The sequence below is a fragment of the Teleopsis dalmanni genome, chromosome 1 (assembly GCF_002237135.1).
Source record: "Teleopsis dalmanni isolate 2A chromosome 1, ASM223713v2, whole genome shotgun sequence".
NCBI classification, from domain to species: Eukaryota; Metazoa; Arthropoda; class Insecta; order Diptera; family Diopsidae; genus Teleopsis; species Teleopsis dalmanni.
This window is the reverse complement of record NC_051846.1, coordinates 26,352,302-26,358,767: the sequence shown is the minus strand read 5'-3', so window position 1 is coordinate 26,358,767 and position 6,466 is coordinate 26,352,302. Positions and strand designations below refer to the sequence as shown.

General features: G+C 25.4%; 1 protein-coding gene across 1 annotated transcript in view; it reads right to left on the bottom strand.

Annotated features, from left to right (window-relative positions):
• Positions 1-6,466, bottom strand: part of LOC119672781 (cyclin-dependent kinase 14-like) — a gene marked incomplete in the record, with an annotated part of 829,514 nt that overhangs the window by 230,351 nt on the left and 592,697 nt on the right.

The following is a 6,466-nucleotide window of genomic DNA, read 5'->3' as shown; positions in this document are numbered from 1 at the left end:
ATTAATTTGGTGTCTAGAACTTGATGTACTTAACTTGGTGTACTTAACTTGGTGTCCTGATATTGGAGTCCTTAACTTGATGTCCTGATAGTGTCTTTGGTGTCCTTACCTTGGTGCCCTTGACTTGGTGTCCTTAACTTGGTGTCTAGAACTTGATGTCCTTAACTTGGTGTCCAGAACTTGGTTTCCTGATCTTAATGTCTCAATATTGGTGATCTGTCATTAATAAAATTGTTCTATGTGGTCGAATCTTACCCGGCATTGATTTTTAATTTAGCTAGATATATAATAATATTAAATAATGATTACTGTGCCAATCTTTAACATACCAAACTCCATCTATGATTTAGAGAGATTAGTTAGAGGCTATTCGTAATCTCCTGTCACCTCAGTTAGTTGTACGCAAACTTTAATTTGAAAATGTTTTTATATACATAAATATAATACATCTTTAAATACACTTTTTGTTATTGTTATTTTATTGACTTTTTAATGTAGAATTGGTCACCCAATTGAACTGCAGAGAATTTCAAACTATAAAGTATAGCCTTTGAATTGATTGTAGTACTACAACCATATCTATCTTAATGTTAACTGACTTTATTGTCTATCAGTCAATACAATCATTTGAAATCTTAAATATCTGAACATTAAAACTTGGGCAGATGAAGCTTTCTAACATATCAGATCTCACAATCAACGTGGTCCAAACTGATCAAGAAACTTACTAGTCAGTACCAGTAGTAACCGTTTACAGTGTATTAAAATGACATTCTATTATCCTGGGTCTACCCTATAATGACTTTTGTCGGGGTGTGGCTTTATAGATGAGGAGGAAACTGCACTCCATCTCCTGCGTCAATGTGATAGACATTGGCTATGAGAAGACTTAAAATATTTGAAGTCCATTTTCTTACCGATCTAACAAAGCAAACACCCTGCAAAATTAGGGATTTTGTGAAGTTAATAGAATTGACATATTATTTAACTTTAAGTTGAATGTGGAAGTTATGCTTTTCGTACGCTGACCTTAAAGTCTGCGTATAAACAACGCGAATTCGAGGTCTCACAACGGGTAATTATTTTAGCTCAAGTGGGCTTTGAGCACAACATCGCTACTTCAACCTCACCTAACTTATTTATATTTTACTCACGGTATTTAAAAAAAAATATACTTGAATGTGATTTTAAGGTGATTGGATTCAAAATTTTCAGTAAAACTGTATAGATATTTTAACAGAAATTTCCATGGTCATTAGATGTCCACCCGCTCGATTTCTCTGTGTAGAGGATGAGCAGATTCAGGCCAGCACCAAAAAAATGCTGCAGTTTCGTTTTGCTTAAAATAGTCTATCTTTGAGAATTGTTAAAGATTTTGTAAGCTCACATTTATTTATTTCGCGAAATATATTTGAAAAGTTTGATTGTTTTACAATATTTTTATCTGTTGTTTATATAACACAAAAAAAAAAATAATCGAATATCGAATATTAAAAATGTATTTGTAAAATTTAAGTATTTTTTCACATTTGTAAGTGTTGTTTATTAACGATAAAAAACATAATCAAAGTTATTTTGAAGGTCTATATCAAATATTCGAAATATATTCGAAAAATTTAATTGTTTTCCAAAATTCTGTTTATCTGTGTTAACAAAAAAATGTAATCAAAGTTCTTTTAAAAATTATAGTTAATTTAAAGTATGTTTTTCTTATATTTATTTCTACCTGGTGCAATATTTTTTTCTATTAAATGGCATGTTTATTGATGCCATTAGAACTTATTTCCATTGACCTTATATTATCTATTATCAAAAAATTACTTTAACCTTAATGGAACTGTTTAGTGAAATTTAGTGCTTTCATGTTGCCTTAATTTTTGTTATATTAAATAAAAAAACAATACGAGACTAGAAGTGCGCACAGATTTGTGCCATTTGTTGAGCTCTTGTCGTGTTTTTTTGACTGAAATCGTATTAAATAAACAATTCGATTCTTTTTGTTCTATTTTATTATTTTTGTTTATACGAAAAAGAACGATTTTATTAATTTTAAATAAAATTTAAATTTCACGTGATTGATACGCCAATCACTATAAATTTGCAATGCCAGAAAACCAAAATTTATACAAATATGTATATATAATACGTTAGCATTTAAACATTGTTTAAATGAAAATTTGAATAATTTATTTATTTTTTAGCAATTTTTTAAAAATAGATTTCAAAACTATAGCAAAGTATAAAGTTATTAATCCATCTATCTTTACTGAGGATACTAATAAACTTAAATATTGTGTGAGAAATTGTGCTATTTTTAAATTGAATATTACGTCTAGCTAATGGTGAAACAATAAAAAAACACTTATTATATATATATGAAAAAATATATAACAAAATTTAAACAAATTGAAAAATTTGCAAACAAAACTGAAATTATTGAAGCTGACTGAAAGAAGAAAAATTATTGCTCGTGTGTGTTGTCCAGAAAATTGCAGGCAGTACAACAACCACCACTTCTGTTATATATCTATCTATTCACTAAGATTGTCTGTAGCAAATAAGTGCCAGTAAAGCTACTTAAAATGGATCATAGAGCGATCGCTAGTCAAGTGCGAGGTGAGCTACTTATAAAATCACTTAAAATAATTTTTTACACTTTTTCTTAGGTGGTAATTCTTTCCATTTAATATATATATATTTTTTGTTTATTTTTTCCCATTTTTGTTTTTGAAATTTGAATTTGACCTGCACATCATATAAATAAATGCTAAATAAAATTGTTGCTAATTGCTTTGAATTGAATATACGCGTTTTGGCACATTTAATGAAATGGTGCCTCACAAATTAGTCTGTTTTTTCATGGGCTTGTGTTTAACTGTCAAAATAATTGTTGTTGTTTTTTCTTTATATATAAAAATTAAAAAAAATTTTACATTTTTAACATTTCAGATTACATATGTTTATTTTAAATTATATATAAATAAATTTGTAACAGAAAATTAATAAAATTATTAATTTAGAAATGAAATAATTTGTTAAAAATTATATATACTATTAAAAATTAAATAATTTATAAAAAATTAAATAATTCATTAAAAATTGAATATATTACATGTTTAATTTAACTGTTAAGTTGTTCTTGAATTATATTTATATTGTCTCAAATTTTCTATAGCAAATTCTTTACTGTATGCGTCACTCATACGCCATGGGTTTCATGCTTCTAAGTACTGGTACAGTACAGTTGTACTCATGTATTATTTTTTAAATATTTTTTGGTTTTAATAAACATGGAACAATTTGTTTTTAATAGTTTTCAAATTATAAAGATTAATTTATCTTTATTGTTTGAAAAAATTTTATATACGAAATAAAATTATATACATTTTATATATTTTAAAATATTTCTTTATTATTTAAATAAGAAATGCGGTTTATAAATTTTCAAGGGAATTTATATTATTAATATAAATACAATATAATAAATTTGTTAAAAATCATAACAAATTTAATAATTATAATTTATAAATACAATAATTATATTTACATTATAAATTCCTTTAATAAATAAGAAATTGTATTTATTTTAAAATTGTTATTATAGCTAACAGTTAGTATTTCAGATACAGATGAGTTTCAGCTTTGAGACATATTTTTTTTTATTTTATTCTAACAAAATGTAAAGTTTAAATTAGCAACAACTAGGCATATTGACTAACAAGAGGTGTGCATATAGATCTGAGCTAGTCATCTCCTTGCTGATTAAAACGCAGCAAAAGGTTTTTTTTGGTTTGGTGCATTTTAAGTGTTGACTCAGCCTGTCATAATGTGTTTTAACAGCCTTCTGTATTTCTTGCTTAACAGTAGGTATTTCAAGGTAACGATGTAGATCATGATGTCGCAAGTACCACTGAGCGTTAACTGTATCCCTGAGTGCTTTGTTTTGGAACCTTTGTATCATATCTATCATATGTTTTTTTGCACAATTTGGGCACGATAGAGTCATACCGGCTTGAAGACTCTCATAAAGAGTCGAATAATAAAATATATTAAAAATATTAAACAAAAGTTTAATTTAAAAAACTCTCACCTATAGCTGGAAATAAAATATATAAAAAACATTATTAAAAAAAACCTGGTCGAAAAACAAATTCAAAATTTAATTAGTAAAAAAGTAAAACAGTATGTAAATTTTGATTTTTTAAACATAATTAAATTTTGAAGATGAATACTGAAGTATGTAGAAAATAATAATAGTATTATTTATAATTTAAAAAATATTTTTTTATTTAATATTTTCACATATTGTATAAATTAAATAGTTATGCTAACAACTTAAATTTAAAATGAATTTAATAAATTTTTTTATTATTCTTTTGATAATTTTTTTAAATTTTAAAATAGATTCTATAAATTCTTTACTATATTTTTAATAATTTTTTTTAAATTTTTTATATAAAAGAAGTTTCAAATTGAAATAAATTAAATCTATTATTTTGCTGGTTCACCCTCCTAGATCAGCTCAGCTTTTTAATGTGCTTTATATTTGTGAAGATATTTTGCATTGTTTGATTTTATTAGAATTTCCTTTATCTGGCGATGAGAATACAATTATTTGATTACAAAGAGTTGTAAGCGCGAGTATTTTGTCAACCGAAATGAGAAACATTGTTTGAAAAAGAAAGTAAAATTACTTTTTACTTCGTTTTGATGATTTTGAGTGGGATCATTAGTAAATAAACTGTTTTATATTCATGTTTTTATCTTATCAGGCGTTAAATGTTGAATGTTTACTGTGCGCGAATATGTGAAATACAAAATACAAGCGAATGAATATGCATACGAGTATGTCGTATCTTATTTTAGAATTATTTCTGGTAAAGCTGACAAAGTATGTGATTTACCCACGCAATTCCTTCATTTTCATTATTTGTCATTTTATTCTACTTGAATTTTATTGGATTCTTATTATTCGAACGCATTTAAATGTAAATTCTAGTGGTAGTAGGTGGTGGCAGTATCAAATTAATAGTTTTTGTTTGTAATTTATATATAGTTTCGAAAAATTTCATTAGTCATTATAGTAATGACATTAACAATTTTAAGTAAAAAACTATTTATTATCAGTAAAATTAATTTCATACCAAGACTGATAACATTTCACTAATCTTTCATATAATCATATTCAAGATATGAAATGAATGAGTTGCCAATTATAGTTCAAGGTTTAATAAATGTTTTTTTCAACTAAAATTTAATTGAAAATTAAATTTGTGAAACACAATAGAAGCCCTTTCGTTTGTCTATTATCATCAATACTAGTAGTTTTAAATTTTATTTTTTTTTTTAAATGTGCTGTTGATAAATAAGCGTGTAACTTTTAAACACTTGTATCTTAAATTGATTTAACAGTTGAATTGAATATAAATTTATTATTTTATTGTACAGATTAAGTAGAGTTTATTGCACTGACAATATTTATATAGTATTTCAAATTAAGCATTTGTTCAAATAAAACTCTGCTTGACTTTTAATGAAATAAAAATCCAAAATACTTTTATAAAAAACATTAATCATTATCATATATTGGAAGTGTACGTTTAAAAGCGATATGAGATCATTTTTTTCGCAACTGCCAACCATAGATTTTAAATATTATAACTACAATGCTAAGTTCACATACTCGGTAAAAGATGTCACATATCATAAATATAAATAAAGCAAATCAGACACATAATGATCTTAGCATTTTTACTAAAAGATTCTCTCATAAAGATATTGGACTACTTAGCAGTACAAAAACTTTTCCCTCAAACAGCACAGAGAATATAATGAACACAATAAAATTTAAGAGTTTTAACACCTTAAAAGCGTAGAGATATCAATTCCTCAACATCGATATAATATGATATAAAATCTATAAAACCTATAACATTAAATTTATACGCGATTTTCAATTAAACTACACAGGACTTATGAAGTACTATTGGTAATATTTGGCGTTAATCGACGTACATAAGTACGAATTTTCATTCCATATATGTCTTCATGAAAGATTCAAATACCATATATCTGAAAAATAAATCTATAGATTTTAAAGAAAATGAAATTAATACTCAATGTTTGAAACATGCAATATTGTACAAAATATATTCACTTAACTAAAAAAACATATTTTGCTTTCTACCAGTTTTGTCGCCAACATATGATAAAGAAATTTATATCTACGGTACGTTCTTTTTCAACAATATAAGATTTATTCACATTACTTGATAAAACAAATAAGTATATATCATAATATATTTATTTTTGGCGTTTTATGATGTTTATAATTCTTATATACTTTAATTTGTGCGATAAATAAAATTCAGTTCGAATACAGCGCCCACATTGAGTTATTTTAATATTAGTTTCCAATCGTTTTCTTTTGTTATGCTCTTTTCTTGATCCTGTTCTATTTCTTGTT